Consider the following 21,189-nt stretch of genomic DNA (forward strand, 5'->3'; position numbering starts at 1 on the left):
CTGAGTCTTAAATTTTGACCTTTTTTTTTTGTAGACCACAGTGTGGGTCAGGTTGTACATATATGTAACACTGCTCTTCAGTCTCAATTCTACTGTTTTCACTGTATTTTTCTGTTCTTTTTACTAAAATAGTTTTACACTCCTGAAACAACAATTCTGTCTCCTTATTTCTCCTCTGACTTATTCTAAATTCTTTTTAACCGGACTAGACTTGTGGAACCAGCTGTGTTTACGTAGGTTTGTCAGTCCTCCACGGATGTACCGTTGGGTTGTTTTCTTCGTGGTTATTACAGTACGGTCGGAGGATTCTCAGGCAACCGCTCTGTTCCATCCACTGGGCCGTGTCTGGTCGGGTGGCGCAGAGAACGCGTGGTGGGAATTGGGCATCTCTTATTTGTCCTGTTTGGACCAGATTGTTATCAGTGTATTCTGGGTTCGCTTCCACTTGAACGTTGATTCCACGCCGCGTTCTCGAGAATCGATCCCGCTTCTGCTGAACGGCTCCGGTACCGCTAGTACACTTATAAAATGTCTTTGTGATGACGAGGACGGCATTAAAAAGACGTCTCATCCTAACTGAAGTTTTAAAAAAAGGCCAACCGAGTCCATCAAGACCCTGATGACACGGGCCCATTTTCCAGTTGGATTTTTAACTCGTCAGTGGATTTTTCCTTAAAGGTTGTACCAGTAGACCAATTTTTACTAATGTTTTCTGTTGTTTACATGTTTTATATATCTATTAAGTTACTGCATGATTGAAGAAGCGAAGACAGCTTCCGGGCCTTCAGATCAGTAGTAAAGGAACCCCTCTTTTGTTATCGACGCGATTACGCAACACGATCGCTTTACACATTACAGATCTGTGCACTGGTAAGTGACAGGTCTTTAAATACTTACTTACGTATTTGTCAGTACGGCTACGACCGTTAATGGTGCACTAAATCAACGTTTCCATCGTCTTTTAGGTCATGTAAATACAAAACGTACATGTGAAAAAGACGTTACAGGTTTTAATGAGCCCATATACCTAAAGGAGGGAACTTCTCTGTTTATTCAAAGACATTATCTTTTATTGTTCACAGTAATGGAAGAACGCAACAATAGCATAGTTTTAAGTTGATAAGTTTGCCATGTCTGCATCGGTTTCGTGGTGACCTGCGCCCCCCTTTCTTACATACAGCGACCAAAAAAGTCGCACACTCTAATGTTTCATTGGACCACCTTTAGCTTTGATTACGGCGTGCTTTCGCTGTGACATTGTTTAGACAACTTTATGCAACGTCACAACATTTATGTCCACCCAGAGTTACATTAATTTTCGGCCGGAATCTCGTTTTCGACTGGAGAGTCAAACCACTCTGTAAAGTCTTCTCCGGCACATCCCAAAAACTTTCAGTGGGGTTAAGGTGAGGACTCTGTGGTGGCCAGCTCACGTGTGAAAAGGATACCTCATGCTCCCTGAACCACTTTTTCACAATTCTAGCTCGATGAATCTTGGCATTGTCATCCTGAAATATGCCCGTGGAATCAGGGAGAGAAAAATCCATCGATGGGATTACCTGGTCAATCAGTATATTCATGTACACAGCTGACTTCATTTTATTGCCACATAATTTTGCTGAGTTTAGACCTTACCAACTGAAGCAACCCCAGATCATAACACTGCCTCCAGAGGCTCCAAATCCAAATAGGGGCTTTTTTTTGGCCAGGCAATCTATCTATCTATCTATCTAGCCTTCTAGCCTAGATGTGTGGGTGATATGTATGACTGACGATGTAGGGGCTATGATCCTCTCTAAAACGGCTGCACTGAAGTTTCTCCAGGGGATCTTTACTCATTGGCTTATATTTAAATAAATGCTTTCTGTTTTGTGGGAAAAACAGATTCCAAAAAAAAAAAAGAAAACCCCACGAACTTCTAGGAAGCCGAGTTTTGCCAGGAAAAGCACTGAGAGGCTCAAAACACACATAGTACTCCCAAAATAAAACAAACAAATAAACAAAAAGAGTCGTTTGGACACTTGGGTCGTCCTAATGCATTGGAATTGTAATTTCTGAGGAGGTGGAAAACATGTTGGGGATACTGTAAAAACGCATCGTTCGTTGTCTTCAGCAATAACGGAAAGGCCAAAGAACTCTTTTCGGGATGCAGGTCATTTGTCTTACTTTACGACATGTCGTTCCAGAAACCACGAAGGGATTCTTATTTTTCCCTCAACCGCAGTCTTTCTTGGTAACTCATTTCTACTGGAGCGCCATTCACAATAGCATGACGCGCACAGCTGCCGCTTTCAATGTTCTCCCGCTGAAAAGAAATCCAGTACCAATACAGAGCATACACGCGTGCACTACTTCCCAAGCGATGGGAGCGAACAACACGAGTGCGTCCCGAAGTGAAAACAAGTTTAACGTGACTGACTGAAGTGATTTCCAGTCTTTTTCCAGCAGTACAAATGCTTACCTTGGCCATTTATCTACCTGGCCTTTCTGAACGCTCCTAAACGCATTGATCAGTCCCAACGCATCCAGTAAATCTACAGCACATAAACATGGGCGAAACAATAACCAGCGCGATAAAATTCCTAAAGAAAAATATTTGAGAGCCTATTTCCATTACGATATGAAATGGAATCAAGAATGCACCTGAATTCCTTTTGGAACCATTTCTTAAAGAAACATTACCGGAAAAACACTGAGTTTTCATTTATTCATTGACAGGACAGAATGTTCCTCTGCCACGTCAGTTCATTCTTATGTCTTACCGCAAAGCAAACGTGCCACTGTTACATTAACTCTGCGAGTGTTTATACTGGTCCAGTCCGGACCAGACTAAAGACTGTATAAACACCCTCCAGAGTTCATTTAACACTAAACGATTTTCTGATGTGACTTTAATGCCTCAACATCTCTGTCATTCAGACGGTAAGAACACCGAACGTCATTTGGAAAGTACCGTAAAGCTACATTACGACTGCAGTCACACAATTTAAATTACCCGGCTCCATAATGGCAGGATTATTACGACTCATCCACCTTGTTTCTCACTCCATCTACGGGACACTATTGTGAGCTGGCTGTATTCGTGTCTCTATACGAGTGTCGGCTGTAACAGAATCACTCTTCAGCTGCGTGTAGTGCTGTACCCAAATGCTTCGAACAGCAGAGCTCAGATGTTTCTCTCTCTTTCTCCATGTGATGAAAGTCTATCTCCTAATAGACCTTTACAGCACATTTGTATTTTTTTTGCCCCCATTCGTACCGTGGGACTACACTGTGATTCGTTTCTGACTCATCAAACCACGGATGATGTGAAAGGAGACTATTTGTTGTTGTTTTTTCTTGTTGTTTTTTCTTTTACCCTTTTCCTGACCACGTCTCTGAGTCAGAAAGAATTAAGTTAACTTCACTCTTCCAGCTCTTAACCCAGAAATGTAATTGCTTTTATATAAATTACTAACAGAGCTGGGTCAAGGGAGTATCTGAACAACTGGTTCTGTTCCCAGTACTCTTACATGACCCCCTTTACCTGCTCTCGTCTATACTGGAGCTAATGAAATTAAAACCCGGATTGAGTATGCTGAAGCAATCCCAAACAAACATCACATGAATGCCTAAGAGAGCCTTCATCCAAACTGTTTATTACTCTGTTAATTGAGAAGAAGGTCACAAGGAAAGGAGGCACTGAAGAGAACTGTGCCCAGTCATTCGAATGTTTCAGGTTATGTTTTGGACCAGATCTGATTACTAAGTGGGTGTGTGCTCAAGGACCCTACTTGACGGCAGTCATTAAGTGAAGGACATGATTCATCTGTGGACTTGAAGATTCGAAATGCTTATTATAACGTTTTGAAAACCGTGCTGGCTCTTTCACTATACCACATGCACCAGATGCAGCTTTTCACAGAACAAACCCAGCCTTCCCAGTATGGTTCTTCAATTCAGACATGACAAATCTGAAAAGAGATTTCACAGCACCTACGTGGAGTGACAATGCATGGACTAAACGCGCTTTAACCTGATGTGTAAGGGGGGAAAAAAGAAAGAAAAAAGGAAAAAAAATAAATAAATAAAACACGTCGATTTGGGAACGCGTCACATGCGTAGCCTCCGTGAGCTCTTCGTTGTAGAACACCCTGACCATCTGAACGAACCCCAGAGGTGTGAGTGCTTAAAACATTTTGATTCTTTAAATGTCCACGGTGACAGATCAATACTAAACAGGTCTCAAACTGATGAGTAAGCAACATTTGAACAGAGCGAGACCCTGTGCTGCCACCTTCATCTCCCAGAGAACGTACACGGCACAGATTTGGAGCCACCGTTTGGCAGGACACGTAGAAGCTTGTGTGTCCTGTAAGCTCATGGTGAAAAAATGAATAAAAAGTAGCATTGGAAACATGACAATGACTTGCTTAAGAAGAGATGTGTTCAATATTTAATGTGTGTGTTGTTCCAGGTTGTCGTTTTTGTTGATGTTGACTTAGTTTGGTCTTGTTTTTTTTTTTGTTTTTTTTTTCTGTGGTATTTTCACTTGTCAGGAACCAGGAGGATGTGTCTATAAGTTAGAATTTTCAGAAATGCAAACATCATTTACATGTCAAATATTCCAGTGAGTGACCAATTGACAGGTCCTTTTCTCACAGTAACAAAGTCTGACAAATTCATTTTGATTGGGTAATGTGTTTCTCAACGTGTACTGCCACACAGAGCCAGGAGTAATAAGAAGTGTTTTGTTTTATCACACTGTGGTAGCTGTGTCAGACAGCTGAAATGAGAATGTCAAAGAATTTCATTATTCTATGACATCGCCGGAGTGTCAGTAATAACCATTAACACTCCAGGTCTGAGCCATTTTCAAATGCACACAGGACCGTTTTTCTAGATGTTTAAAGAAGCTATTCTGGAGACAAACTGTCGCTCACAGTCATATTTTAGGGAAAGCACTGCACCTCACGCTTCACGTTTTTCTCATGAAGGCTTCATGACACCATAGCGAAGTTTGGCGTATGCAAAGAGCTGGATCAAGCCGAAACCGCACAAACTGGAGGACTGGTGAAAGAATTCTTCTCGTAACACATACAGTCTTTTCTAAAAGCAGTCTCTTGGCCTTTCCAACAACATCCTAGACCAAAATAAACAAAGTGGTTATACTTTCAGAGTTAATCAGAGCATCCAGTGTCATTTTAACCTGCCAGAGAGGCCAATGGAAAGAGAATGAAGAACACTTTGAAACTGTGGAAAACTTTAGACCCCTGGCACTGAAATAAATGAGACAATTCTCTTAGTGAGTGCTTTGAAGGCTCTCTGAGGATCTTGGACTGAACTAAGTGGTAGAGAATGAAGTTTCCTAGCTAGCCAAATTCAGAAGAAACTATTTTTAAAAAGAAAAAAAAAAAACCCAACATAGCTATGCTCTTTGAAACTGTCTGGGGCGATGTTCTGTTTTTGAATCATGTCAAAACACTTATACATCTGAAATTTTTGACGGAGCGCCCTTTTAAACGTCACACTGGGTGTGAACCTGAATTTAGTTAGATATTAAAACATATACATCTAGCAAATACTGCAGGTAATCTACTTGTTTTGTTGCTTTGTTCATTCGGTTGCTCAGAGCAAACTGATTTTAGATGATTATATCCACTGGGGCATCAATTTGCATTCTTTTCACATATAGCCAGAGCAACAGAGAAAGCAGAGAAAGAGAGAGTCAGGGAGAGAGAGAGAGAGAGAGAGTCAGGGGGAGGGAGAGAGAGAGAGAGAGAGAGAGAGAGAGAGAGAGAGTGAGAGAGAGTGAGTAAGTGAGAGAGAGAGAGAGAGAGAGAGAGAAAGAGAGAGTGAGAGAGAGCGAGAGAGAGAGAGTGAGAGAGTCAGAGAGAGAGAGAGAGAGAGAGAGAGACCTTCTCATTGATATTTTATTTCAGCCTGTGTTTTTCTGCCCCCCTTTGCCCCACTCACAGTCAGCAAGATCCTGAGGCGCTGACTGATGCTGAGCCAAGACATCAATCCCTGCTAAATATAGAAACATCTTGCCATAGAAACGGAGCAGAGAAATATTCCATTAATTTAAACATTTTGCTGCCTCTTACCTGTGACTGGGATTCAAGCCAGCGGCTACTCAAAAAATGAGAACATTTCTCAGAATGCAGGTTTCATACATGGCAGGCACAGAGAAATAAAGACACACACACACACACACAAGACGCAAATCCAGTGTGTTTATGAGTAAATAAAATTAAATGTTGCCACAAGTACAGGCACAGAGTGGAAACGAAATCTAGTGGCAAGTATTTAGAGGGATGATATCATTTTATTGTAGCTCGCACTAACAAAACAACTACGGCCATAAAGGACACTCACGTATGAGGTGTAAGCTTGACTTTCGCCCTTAACATGCTGCACACTCACTCCTGTTTTACACGTTGTCCTGACAAACACTAGCCAACGTAACACCCTACGATACTGTGCAGTTCCGGTTTATTTACCCGAAGCCTCATGGGTTAATACTGTTCAGCTGTACACCTGAGACAGTCCCGCTGATTTGTGGTATTAGCAGATCATCCTGTGAGCCGGACTGCAAACAAACTGTGCCAACAATCACCGTTACCGGCCCCTCGGGACTCAAGCAGCGGCTCCCGTCTCTTAGCCCAGGCTTCATCTCCAACAGCAGTTTTGAGAGATAACGAATGCCCGACAGTTGCCTGGAGTTTTTTTTAATAAGTCGTCACTTGTCCCGGGGGAAAAACGCAGTTCCAGTCAGTCGGTTTCCCGTCGGCCTGATGGGATGGCAATTACCGAAGGCAGAGAGGACAGAACGGACGTGACGGCGGTGTCTAAACTACACGGAATTTTACCCTCTATTCCAAAGCGCGAGACCCCGTTTAAAGGTCAACTGCTCTCAACGATGTGACCGCTTGAACGTTTGACGTGTATGGACATTATTTCCCACCGTTCACTGTTAACGCCTCATTTAAAGACAATATATAAAAAGCAAACTCAAATTTTTGTTTGTTTTCTTTTTGTTTTCGGAGGTTCTTCAGTGTTGCCAGCTGAATTACTGGCATATAGAGGCATATTTCAGAGTGACAAAAGGTCAGTCAGGTGAACAGTCACGACATGTCCTTAAGATCAGATAGCAGTGGGCCTACAATAGGCCTACTGATGGTGTTACGCAAGCTAACTACTCACTCTAATTACAGTTCCAAACAAAATAGAATTCTTATCAAATCAATCATTACAATTGACTTTTTAGCCACGGGCATCTAATCAAGAATTAAATCATTTAAATTAATTAAGTTGCAAGATACTTAAGTGTTCTGCTGAATCACAGGTTTGAGTCTGAGTTGATGTAGAATAACTTCTACCAGTTTTCATACGGTTGAGTCTTGGTGAACCAACACTATACATCATGCTTTTTGTGGAAAAAAAGGAATAAATAAATGAATGAATTAATTAATTTTTTTAAAAAAACTCCACTTTTTAACCTCAAAAGTGGATGCTGCATCTTCACTGAGCAGTGTTTTCATGCAGTGCTTTACACTGTGCTGCCTTTAAGAGTGCATGAGAGATGACATGGTGATGCATAGAGCCCAACCCAAAAAGGTCAGGGTCGGGTCGTCGGGACGTACGGGCTCGATTTGCCCCTGAAACGCATCACGTGTCGTAGTAAACACAGGAGGTCCGTCTGCTGATCCTGTGTAGACCGTCTGCGCAGTACGACCCCGTGGACCGTCATTCCGTGACTACACCACTGAGGTACTACCAGGCACAATTATTCTCCAATTTCACAGATCGCCGACGAATAAACAGCCTCGTGTTTTGTTATTCTTCGTTTACAGGAACACGTATCAGACTGTAATTGTTAACATGACCGTCTCGGCTTTTGTCGGTACAAATACGGAATGGAATTCCTAGAAAAATCTGCTCTCTCTCTCTCTCCCTCTCTCTTTTTTTTTTTTTTTTTGTTGTTGCTTTTTTAGTGCGTGATGATGAGCAGTACTGATCGACAATATTTCAACACAGACTCCTTTCAAGGACCTGCAGTGTTTATTCCAATGCCATCCGTGACTAATGCACATTTTAAAGAAGTCATGGAGCATGTGTGTGTGTGTGTGTGTGTGTGTGTGTGTGTGTGTGTGTGTGTGTGTGTGTGTGTGCGCACGCGCACGTGTGGAAGCACTAGTTTTTAGAGACGGTGATTTACTAAAATTCCCGAGTATTTTAGGCCTTTCTTTTCCCCATGTGTCTCCTTCCCTGGACATACCAGAATAGTCTTTGAAACATCTGGAATGGCCTGTGAAACATCTGGAAGACTTTTTCGTTCACAAGAGGCCGAGAGTAGGTGTTTCCACGGCCTCGGTTTTAACTTTTCAGACACTACATTTCGATTTTTCCACTCACACATCCGCAGCAAGCCGAGTGAGTGTTGAACGAACCTGCGTCACCAGCGTCAGACCTGCGTCTAATAACTGTTTGAATTTGCATGACAACCTGGCACGACAAAGAGGACACAGATCGGAATTATAGCTCTAGCATCCCTCCACAGTTGCTGCATCTCCTTGCCAGGCTCAAGGCCAAAAACGGGCCCCTGTCCCATGTCCTCCTCAGTGTTCCCTGTCCTTGCACATCCTCCTCAGTGTTCCCTGTCCTTCTACCCTTGTACTCTTGTTTCCTTCATTAACAGCATGAACGGAGGTTTGACAAAGACTTTTGTAAAGCGTCGGTGTAACTTAATTGAACGCTCGGTCTTGTTACAAGCCTAATAATTTAAGTGCAAAAAGGACTTTACAAAGCAAAGTGTGTAAGAGAACCAGAGCAGGGGCCAGTCATTCAAATACCTCGAATACTTGGATGAAGTAAGTAGACAGTGGCCAGACCTGGGTCAAATAGTAGGAGCTTATGGACGTAAACAGAACATGTTAAATGCGCAGTTCCACTTTTTCTTGTGATGAGTGTATGTCAGAGCAGGTAATCTTACCCCGGAGTCATCTGGGCGTGTTCATGATGAAACTGTACTGAATTAAGAATATGTGTTTATACCTATGCTAGCAAAAGTTCGATTCAAATTTACACATTCTCTTACGCAACCGACTTTCTCTCTTCCTCGTAAAGCTACCTTTACTGTTGTCAGTCGTAACTATTGTCAGTTGCACCTGTTGGGATCCTGTGGTTTAAACCCATAGGACAGGGAGTCTTAGGTTTTATGAATATCACGGCCCAGGATCTCGTGGTACTTTTCAGTGAGATTTAGGAAGAGGCATTACAATGAAAGGACCCCCCCCCCCCGAGTCACAGCTACCAAAACGCTACCAAATCATTTTCAATATCGTTCCTGTCAGACAGTGTTTGATGACAGACAGGAGCCTGATGATGGACTTCTGCTAGTGTGCACTTCCTGTCAGTGTCAATGAATTTCACCGTAATGATTAGCAAAAACCTGCCTCCCGTCTTCTCTGACGGCTCATAAACTGGTTGCCTCAATATTTGTCAACACTTGTCATCAGTTTAATCAAATCTGTTTTGTCAAATATTGTTTTTCAGCAACGTCTGTTTTAAGCAAACATCGCACTCAATTAATGAGAGAGACGGGGTGGGGGGGGGGGGGGGGGGGGGGGGGGGGGGGGGGGGGAATGAACACGTACCAGCTTTCAAAAGCGTAAAAGTGATTTGTTCAAAGCCGTTTCATTTCAGAAAAACATCTTCTTCTTCTTTTTTTTTTTTTTAGCTGGATTTTTATTGTGATTGTCTTGATAGTTTTAATTCCTCTAGTTCAGCTCTAGTCCAGATGAGCTATACCAAAACCGCTGTTGTCTCAATCACAAATTTGGCATGGCCTCGTTGAACGGAAAATGATTCCGCATTTTCTGATAACACAGCGCAATAAATATGAGCTAAGGTTTCATATTAGTAATAGTGCGATTCTTATTAGTGTGATTCTTAATAAATGATTCTTATTAGTGTGATTCTTAATAAGTGATTCTTATTAATGTGATTCTTATAAGTGATTCTTAATAAGTGATTCTTATTAATGTGATTCTTATAAGTGATTCTTAATAAATGATTCTTATTAGTGTGATTCTTAATAGGTGATTCTTATTAGTTTGATTCTTAATAAGTGATTCTTATTAGCGATTCTTAATAAATGATTCTTGATAGTGTGATTCTTAAAAAATGTTTCTTAATAAGTGTGTTTGTACAATGGCTGCTTCCAGGGTCAGTTTTGATAGAGTGCTCTCCGTCTGTGATGGATCTAAAGCAGAGATGGTTTTATCAGTTGCTGTATATTTCAGGTCTATTTTAATCTCATTTCTCCTGCTGCAGATGGCAATGCCGTGATTTTTTTTTCTCTCTTTAGCCCAGATTTCTGCTTCTTTCTACAGGGCTGAGTTTCCTCCCCAGGCAGGAGAGCAGGCTTATGGGAATCACCTCTGTGTTTTCTCTGGGAAGGATTCCCTCACACAAACAGAGAGAGAGAGAGAGAGAGAGAGAGAGAGAGAGAGAGAGAGAGAAAGAGAGAGAGAGAGAGGGTGAATGAGATGTCTTAGAATATGCTTAAAAAAAGATGCAATGCCTTTATCCTCCTTGTAGTCTGTTTGTATTTGAATGTGTTGTTATCACAGTTGGAGAAATGACAGCCATCATAAATGCAGGCGGTGTTAAATCAGAGGAAGTGAATGTTAACTGTGTGGTCTGTGTCCAAACCATAATCTTCTACAAAATTATTTTGAACCTAATTATTCACAACAAATAACTACAAGTAAAGTTTTGGTGTGTACTTTGATAACAACCTAAATATACTAGCACAGAGCTAATGACGTGGAGACCAGTGCAGTCGCTGAGACAAATTATACGATGAACAAACACAGAGAGTGTGTCGGCTTCTGTCCGTGATGAATGCTTCTCTGTTGAAGACAATCTCTGTCCTTCTGTATATTTCACATTGCTACCGCTGGATTTTGCAGTTCTGGTATGCTGCCCTTCGAGGTCGTTTTGAAATAAACGCGGGGCAGATACAGTGAGTGAGAACGTGTACTCCACATCTGTTCACAGAACATTCCCCGAAGCCACGCTGTTTGGTGACCGTGTCACGCAAGGCAATGTTTTCCTTCGGCATAGCGTAAATGCATTCACGTGATTTGTGGACACTAACGAAATACTTTCACACTGGCCCCAAAAGCCTACCGCACAATGTGTTATGTAACGCGGGGATTAGCGCGCAGTTGTCCTGACTGGGATAAGAAAACTCTTCTCTATTTATAGATTTCCAGCGCCCCCAAAAAAGAATGGATCTTGTCTGAATGCCTGATACTCAGAGATGTTCTTTTTGCCGTTCATTCGGTCAGCGCGTTAGCATTTTGACCCCATCCCGTCAGTGATTACGTTGGCTCCCGGACATAGTGAGTGTACAAGAACCAGACTTGCCTGACAGGGTGAAGGTAGTCCCCTTTTTACTGAAACACAACTGGCTAACTAGTGCCGTCGAGTTGTTCTTTCTCACAATAAAAACAAACTAACAAAGCAGTAACTGCATTTAAAGATGAGACGTGTAAATACATTTAGTCACCACTCCCTCTCAAAGAAAGCATGAAATTAATGTTTTAATCGTTTTCATTTGGACCAGTGAAGAGCACTCCCTTTTCTGTTTTACAAAACCACACAAATTGCAATAAGAAGTCGGTCAGTTGGTTTTAACTCAGTGACTCAAGAATGCCCTTACATTAGAATACCTGTACATTAGAATGCACATACATTAGTGAGAAAGGTCGGTGTTTTGTATAAAAAAAACCTCCCTGCAGGTTCTCCCCTCTGTACTCAGGCCACACCCCCTCTCAGGTAAAAGTCTTTCTTATTACTGTGGAGTAAAAGCACTGAGATGTGGAATCATAGCTGTTAAAACTCCAGCACTGCAAGCTCACTACACATACACACACACACACACACACACACACAAAGAGAGAGAGAGAGAGGGGAACAGATGTGAGGTTAGTCAGTCTTTACTGTATTCACTTCATTTAGCAACAAAAATGTCAAACAAACTCACAGAAACACAGAGACAACAGAATTATTGGTTTCTGCCAGACAGTTCCTAAAAATGACTAATTTTATAAAATGAGTAATGATAAACTGACTCTGCATTCTCACATTTAAAAAGGCAGTGGTCACAGTCTTGGGAGGACACAGCGGTGGATGAGTTTGATGCAAACTGTGGTTTGGAATGTCGTTTAAATTTCCAGTTTTGTTGCCCTCCCTACCTGCGAGCTGTTATCTAGGAAAATCCTCTCTAAATTCTGACTTCTGTTTGTTTTTGTTTCTAATCTGAAATGTGTATACAATTAATTGCAAGAAACCAGTGATGTGGTTGCGGGCAATTCTCTGAGCACAGCAGGCAAAAATGACACCAGATGCTTTTGTCTAAACAGGTATTCACTCAGAGCAGGGCTAATGCACAAAGTAAAGTAGGCTGGAAAGAGTTTGTGCCACTGGGAAAGTCATGGACTTATCCAACAAACTGAATTTGGTTCACAGGTAGAATGACTTTCTATTTGCATGTAGTCAGGTAAAAATCATAAACTGTCCCATTCATTGCCCTCTTTTCTTAACGACTTACAGACACGCATGCAACATTGATTCTCCTCAAAACCCTAAAGTTAACGGCTAAAGCCTTCGGTGGCATTCCATTTCGGGCTCATTTGTTCCAGTAGATTTACGCAGCGAGAGGTCAGGGGTCAGTCAGTTTTCCTGTTGTCTAATTATCTGGCCATCACTGTAACTCCGGAATCACTCTCAGCAGGCACCTCCTGCTTTGGGCAATTAGGGCGTTTGGGGTCCAGAGGCTAAATGTTTGGGTTCACATAAATCAGAGGAGGCTTTCCACCATCCCTCCGATGCCTTTGTCCAATACTCTACATATAGGAAACGGGCCTTTGGCGGCACTGAGTCCCTTTGACTTGTCCTGACTAATGTCATAAACTTTAATGTTTATACTATCCTGTGTGCACTTACTCTTATGATATATATTTCCTGTCCTCTCTGACAGGTACTGTCTAGCACTCATTTTGTGATTTTTTTTTGTCAGAATGTACATCATAGCTTTAGATGATGGGGCGAGAGATGCAGCTCTGTCTGTAATTCCCTCTCTCTCTTCCTTTTGTCTTGAATTTTGTTCGGTCTAACACCGAACTGTCACACTTATGTCGCGGACAGCACTTTAATGACTACGCGCCTGGTTTGTACTCTGCCTGTCTTGGAAGTCACTTCGGATAAAAGCGTCTGCTAAATGAATAAATGTAAATGTTAAATGTAAATGCAATGTCATAACAGTGCAAATTCTTCCTCCACCCTCTCTCTGTCGACGACACTGATCTATTTCTGTTATGACTGAAAAACTCTCTATGTACAGATCTATAACGCTGTAATGTAGTTAGTTCAACTGACACGGACGGCAATCGCAGACGGCTCCAAAAGTCTTCGTGAATTTCGGGGAGTACGGTTCCCGTGATCAGCCGCTGGCATCACCGAGGGGCATCGTTCAGTCTGCAGGCCCCCTGTCACTCTGGGGCGTCGAGCCACCTTCCGTCAGAGCAACCTTGTCGGTACGCAGGCCCTGGCATATGTCAAAGCAAGGTCAAAGCAAGGTCAAAGCAAGGTCAAAGCAAGGGGGGCGAGAGGCAAGCGTGGAACATGTGATCTGTTTACGCAGTGAAATAGTACAGTGAACAAGCCCATGCTTGAGACAGTTTGGGAACATTTTAATACTTTGATCTGAATGGAATGGAATATGATGTGAAGAAAGTGTCTTGTAACGGAGCCAGATTTTGCCAGAAGTTCCACTGAATTAAAAGCACGCCGAAACCCTTATCACTCTCGTAATTACCCACAATGCTTTTTTTCCGAGACGAGCATGTTTCTTTTAATCAGAGCGAGCTGATCCTGCCGTTGCCAGGAGCAACACGATATTGTAATTAAGCTCATTTTTAATCAGCAGCTCTAGGAATAAGACCACCATGGAATGAAAACATTTCAAAGTTGGACCGGGCGAACTGAGAAAATGAAATGATGGCAGGGTATGTGATTTGTGTTATTTCTCTTCTGTATAATGCTTTCTGAGAACAGACACTATTGGAAAAATTTCACAGAAGGTCAATTAGTGTTAAACGGGGTAGATTAAATATAGATATGTCTGATGGAGCATGAAATTATTCATCATTAGAGTTAGTGATTCTTCCGTAACATCCTAATACATGGTTGTGATACTGCAGCCATTTCTGGGGGGAAACAAATCCCCTATTTATATGTCAAGGCCCAAAATAGATCCATAGTTCCATTGATTTGCTATGGAGACAAGAGTAGAGGATTATTTTTGGCACTTTGCCTTTGCAAAGGTGACATCTGCTCAACCAAACAGCTTTGTTCTACCAAGACTTTTTGTTTTGAAGCAACAATCCTGCGCATCGCCTTCTGCATTGGACCGCAACTATTCTAAAATAAACATCATCTGAATGAAAGATTCTAGATTCTACCGAATAAACACAAGACAACTTGTGTTACCAATTAATACAGAACACCGCCCCCCCCCCCCCCACCCCCAATAAACGATTGCGCGACTACTGCCATCAGTGAAAACAAAGGCAAAAAAGATGAGATATTTGGGCTGCAGACCCAGAAAACGCATACCCAAACAGGAAGTCACCGCTGGTTAAGGCCGTGTGACCGAATGACGGCTGCCCACGGCAGAGGTCAACATCCAGCGCATCGCCCCTTTCTTTGATACGCCCGTTTGCCATCCCCGAAGACTCGTTCGGTCCATGGCCTCCTGCGGAGCGAGTGCGTGCCAATCTCCAAACACATCGAGAGGCAGGAAAAGGAAACGAAAGGTTCAGGGCGACTGTTAAATAAAATATGGCTTCTTTCAAAGAGAACATTTGAGCATAGTTTGGGTTATTTTTGACTCTTTACATTATAAATAGCATGCAGCTTCGCTTAATGTGTGACTGTTTACGGAGTCCGCTGCCAACCTTTTTAAAAATACTTTCCTATTTTGACTCGGGGGTGGGGGTAGGGGTGGGGGTGGAGGAGGTCATGGTTTCCAGTATGTTTGTGATTTACTGATTATACCACTTACTCAGTGTCAGCCTCTTCAGTAATACTGACCAATTACATTTTTTTCCCCAGTTACATTACTTGCCAGTTACACTGACTGACTTGACAGGTCATAATTTTAGTGACCTTTTTTTGTTGTTGTTGTTGTACAAATCACTTGCTCATAAATGTGCAGGCACGCTGGAATTTTGATTGATTATGGAACTTCTCGGTAGAGTAGTTTGAATGCATCTGTTAATCCTGTTGACCTGGAGTTGTGTTAAAGCTCAGAAAAAGCTATCCAGTTCACTAATGAGGACACGCGGCCCTTTCGATCACCGCTAACACTAATGTCCTCACAGCTGGTCTTCCCCATATGTCCTGTTCACACCAGGGGACAAAATATGAAAATATATAAATACCAGCATGTGGCATCCAGTGGCTCCAAACTGTGTTGGGTTCTGGTGAAATGACAGGGAAGCAGGGGGCAGAACCTTTACTGGTTGACACAAACACATCTGTGTGTGTGTGTGTGTGTGTGTGGGTGTGTGTGTGCTAGCAATTATCTGCCAGAAAAATCCCCAGTCAGCCAGAACAAGATTTCTGTAGACTGCACATTGTATGTAATGAACTGATTCTGTTTCAAAGATCGATGAATGAAAATACAGATTGGTACACCGACTGACTATAGTGTCATCTTTAAGATGAACCTCAGCGGTAAAGCAGTTTTAGAAAATAGCTGTGTCGCTGTGTTCATCACACAGGCTAGTCTTTTGACTCAAAGGCTAGAACTACCAACAAACACAACAAACGCAACACAACAAACAAACACAACAAACGCAACTTCTCTACTGTGCCTTGCACGTACTTCTCATAAATCAACATTATTCAGACATGAAGCTAAAATATCCCAGCATCTGATTTATACGGCACAAATGAGAAGGTGCAACCTCTACCTCTCGTGCTTAAAGGAGAAAAAAGCAACGGAACAAGAAGCTAACGAGCCTCATTTTACGCGGTCGTTAGCTCACCAACCTCTTCTCAGAAGTATGGTCTTGTACAGTTATCATATACAAGATCAAACAGGTGGAAGAAGATTTTTAATAGACATTAAACCAGAGGACACAAAATATTTTCATAGATTGCAACATACATGGAGTTTTACAATCTTAGGTAGAGCTGGATTCCTGTAACGCCCACTACTCATGCGTGTGTGGAAATTACAGACTGAGCTGCCTCAACTTCCCAAACATACAGATATCAGGTGGATATTTATAACTCAGAATTAAAAGAAATAAAAACAGGGACATGATTTTGAAACATCTGCGATCGTGACATAATACGGCCAGATGGAAATCTTTACTGTAACTGACTCAAACATCCCTCATAATGAGAACTATGGGTTTGGTGCATTGTGGTTTGGAGGGGTCCCAGCATGACAGCGAGGTTATTAGTCCTCATTTACGGGGAAGCCCGTTCCAAAATCTGTCTGATTTCAGAACGAGGATGAAAGTTCTCGGCAATGACGGGAAATCGGTTAAAAACAAGCCGATTTGGGTCAACGGCCGCTCCTGTTCTTCAACTCACTTTTCCATAATGGTCGCCTCTGCCAAAAAGCAGCGCGTACTAAGATTTAATCTATATCAGTTCATCTTAAACGACCCATTTTTGTGCGTTGATGACTAGATGTGGCTTGGCAAACTCCTCCAGCTCTGCCTGCTGGTAAGCTCGCATGTGGTCAAGTTTTCATAAAGTACTTGCCACCCACTAAGGATGCAAGTGCATTTTGCGTTTTTAGGTAGAGCATTGTGTACGAAGATGGCAGCGTATGTCCGAGTGGAAAACATGTCCTGGAGAAAAAAAGAGGAAAAACTTTTATTCACTAACCGGAACATCACATACACCACCGACTTGTCATCACTTGCCCTTCCAAGCACCGCTCTTCTTCCAAAAGGCCTAACGCCCTCTTCTAACTTCAAAGCATTTCAGCCAATCAGCTTTGATTACACAATTTACCAATCATATGATAGATATGCTTAATCACAGCACAGCACATTGCTTCCTTTTTCTTCTTCTCTCCGCTGCATATAATACATTCGGCATTTCTGTAGGACAAGAAAACACTTGTGATGAAATTTCATTTTTTTTCCCACTACGCTTGTAAGCTTGTATGCACTTGTCTTTCCAGAAACAGCTCAGCCGGAGTTTTACCAGATGTGTTCCGTGGTGTATTTCTATAACTGAAGAGATACTTGTGAACACAACGCTGCAATGGATATCTGAACTCTCTCTCTCTTTTTTCCAAGGATTGTTTGAACTTTTGAACCAGCCTTTCTACTAAGCCATTCGTTGCCGGGCCGGACGGAGTGAAGTTTATGTGCATTACCCCATTTGCCTAAAGGAAGGATTATAACTTCTCAAGACACTACTGAGGGACCATTATCTGACCCCACTGTTTCTGACGGCCTGAGTCACAAACATGCCACTCAGTGTCTCCACAGTCAACCCAGCTGTTATGTTTTGCCTTATTTTGACCTCAGTCCACTGTTAATATGCATCCACCACCAGCTAAAAAAACCCAAACCAAACCAAACCAAAACAAAACAAAACCCAACGACATTTCAGCAAAACCAATGTGTGTTCTTTGCCAGGGATGTTCAGGCATCCTTCACAGATGCACTGGTGCTTTATTTGGGAGCGTTCAGTTCATCTGGCACACAAAAACAAAAACAGCTGTCTATCATGTTTTTTATGTCCTTATTGAAGATTGGCCACCAAAAAGTGGCTTCTCTCCAGAGCTTTCCTCGCAACGCCTAAACGTTGCTCACACAAGTCTTTCGACAGACAGCTCCTCAACAATTTTGGACCAAGTACTCTCACACCTCACAGGAGACAATCCACCTCAGTTATGAGTTCCCTCTGTCTAACCCGACAAGGCTTTTTGGCTGATTATCCACTGCTTGCTTTGGCCACCCTAACAGGGTGAATTTTTTTGTCTTACTGTTGTCACTGATGGCATCTTTCTCCGATTCTCTTTTGATGTTGTTGTTTGCTGTGAGTGCAATAGTATCTAACCATAAGACTTTCTGTCCTGGAATGCTAGGTGCTGCTTCCTTTTGTATGGAAAGTTTGGACAACCCATCTGCATTTGCAAATGTTTTTGTCATGGCCAACACTCAGTGTCATATCATCACACCGAAAGCAGTAATGCACATCTTTGGAATCGGGCAGCTGCTGATGCCAGTTCACCTGTCCTTGGGCCTAAAATCTTCACCGGAGGTTTGCGGTCAGTGATCACGGGAATTTCGTCCTGTAAAGGTATCCTCTGAATTGTTGCACACCAAAAATGATGCCCCAAAACCTCTTTCTCAGTCTTTGATTAGTTTTACTCTGCCTTGTTTGAGGAGTCATTCTCAGAACCATCTGATTACAGCCCCTACTCCATATGCACAAGCACCACATGCTAGTGCTGTAACCTATAAGATGGAGGTATCAGTCAAGTCTCTAAGGACAACAGTGACTTTGTCCTCTCAAAGGCTGCCTGGCAGGTGGCTGACCAATGCTGAGGTTTGTCCTTTTTTTCAATAGCTCTGCTAAAGGATTAACTGTTGTAGATTGTAGGTTCTTTATTTCATTTTTGCATGATGGTAAAAAAAAAAAGGTGCTAAGAAAGCTATCCATTCAGAAACATTCAGTGGAATGGAGGCCTTGGCTATGGTTTCAACCTTTCCCATCACAAGATGTAGTTCCTCTCCATCAGTGTGATGCCCCGGGCATGTTACACTGGACAGGAGAAAAACGCATTTGTCTTGATTTACCTTTATGTCTTTCTCTCTCTCGTAAGCGCTGTTACACTCTCCCGACATTGCTCCGATGTTCTGCTCCAGTCTGTCCCGTAATTAATATGTCATCTCAATAATACATCACACCTGGGAGTCCTTGCAAAATCTGATCAGTTATTATTTCGAAAAAAAAAAAAAAAAAAAACCCTTGTGAGCTTTCTACCCCGGAAGGGAATCAGTTCATCTGAAACACCCCTTTTTTGTGTGTTGCTGATCAGATATGGCTCAGCGGACTCGTCTAGCTCTACCTATTGGTAAGCCTGCATACAGTCAGGTTTCATGAAGTACTCTCCTCCACCTGCTAAGGATGCAAATCAATTCTGTGTTTTAGGTAGACTGTTGTGTACTATGACACTAATGTATGTACAGGTCAAAAAGTATACCTGGAGGGGAAAAAAAGGTTTTATGTTCTAACATGTATTCAACAGCTGTAACATCACATTCAGCATCACCAACTTGCCATTGCTTGTCCCTATATGAAGGCATAACCCATCATATAACTCCACAGCATATTAGCCAATCAGCTTCAGTTACACAATTTACTAGTTTTATAATCTGATAAAAAAAAAAGAGAGAGATTTTCCCAACTATAATACTATAATACAAGCCCTCACTTTGCTCATTAAATCAGTTTTTTTTTAAAACATCTAATTGGACTCCACTGTATCTCTGCATCCTTCCAACATCAGCAATGCTCATTAAAAATGAAAAATAAATCATCAATAAAGCATATTAGGTTGCCAACGGTCGATGGAGAGCGATATTGTGACTGTGGTGGAAGAAAACGAACTTTATATGAGTGACACTATCTTAATAAACTGTGAGTGAGTACTGTCCACTGATGGAAAAGATGATGGCGCACAGCAGGAGATGAGTGCATTAGAAAATCCATGTGCCTTCAGACGCACGGGGTGCCGAGCGGATGGGAACCTTCTCGGTGTAACAGCGTTGATGAGGAAGCATTCCAATTAGATGGAAACACCCCCCCCCCCTTTCCCCGTTCCCGGTACCCCGCCCTCCTAGACCCTCCCATTCCTCCTTCACTGTTTACTGAGCCTCAGATTCGAATGTGGTGGGTTAAGAATGACTTCAATGGGAGATTTAAACCTCGACAAAGCGGCATGTGCGGACAGTGGTGGTCACTGACTGAGGCTGAAGGTCACTAAATACCCTGCGTAGCTATCCAGCGAAGCTCAACTGTTCATGAGAAGAAAAAAAAAAAGACATGAGGTAAACTGAACAAAATTGCTGATGAGGAGCAAATCAGAAGAGGCATCTGACAGAGAAGTAAGTAAGCTATAAAATTCTTTGGTTTCTCAACATGTTTTGGTTCGTGATTAATCATAACTGATCGCGCGATGTGTGAAGAAAGGAGTTCTAACTTGATTCGCTTCAGAAAAAAAGATAACGCAGTCAGCTGGTTATTACATTTGACTGTTATCACCGTTCTCATTCCGATCTTAATTGTCTTAATAATACAACTAAGTAGTAGAGTTAGATCGATATTACAATGCATTTCAAATGTTTGAAGGAGAACGATCATTTCATCGCCATTATGAAACAGTTTAACAGTGTGATGATAGTTGGCAATGCACTACACAAACTGATTTGAGTGGCTTCGTGATAAGTGATTGAGTTCGAATAGTCGCTCATATGTTACTTGCAGTCAGTTATTTGTCAGCGACTCGTGAAAGACGTTCGTATATGCTCCGGTCATACCAGTTTATGTTGTTCGAATGTTTTGAAAATGTATTGTTTGTGAGACTGAAGTGTCCTTAACTGTGTTTTTGTCACAGAAATAATTTTAAATCATTTGGAAGTGAAGCGACTCTTTCATTGGTAGCTTAAAAGTTCTGAGGAATGTTCGTCGTTGTTATTACTTAATAGGACATTTTGTCTCACTGACATGACGGTTCACATTTTGACAAGGAGCGTATTCTTGAATTCCCGGTAAATAAATAGCTAATTAAATAACCCACGTCCAGAGCCAGATGTCAGCAGAGACTCGAATTAACTGAGTGAATGCAACCACAATAACCGATAGCGAAGTACTGTTCTAACATACTACCTCAGAAGTACATATAATTGGTAAACTGAATAACGTTGCAGTCTTTGTCAGAAAGTAAATGACCGTTAGTCTGGTTGAAGAGTGACGCTGACTTCCACCATCTCAAAAGAATGATGCACCGATTAACAAAATGCACCGCAACAGAATTTTATGGTAATTAGCTAAACACTCTGAAAATTAACACTAAGATTGTTCGGTTTATCT

The sequence above is a fragment of the Chanos chanos genome, chromosome 1 (genome assembly GCF_902362185.1).
Source record: "Chanos chanos chromosome 1, fChaCha1.1, whole genome shotgun sequence".
Classification (NCBI taxonomy): domain Eukaryota; kingdom Metazoa; phylum Chordata; class Actinopteri; order Gonorynchiformes; family Chanidae; genus Chanos; species Chanos chanos.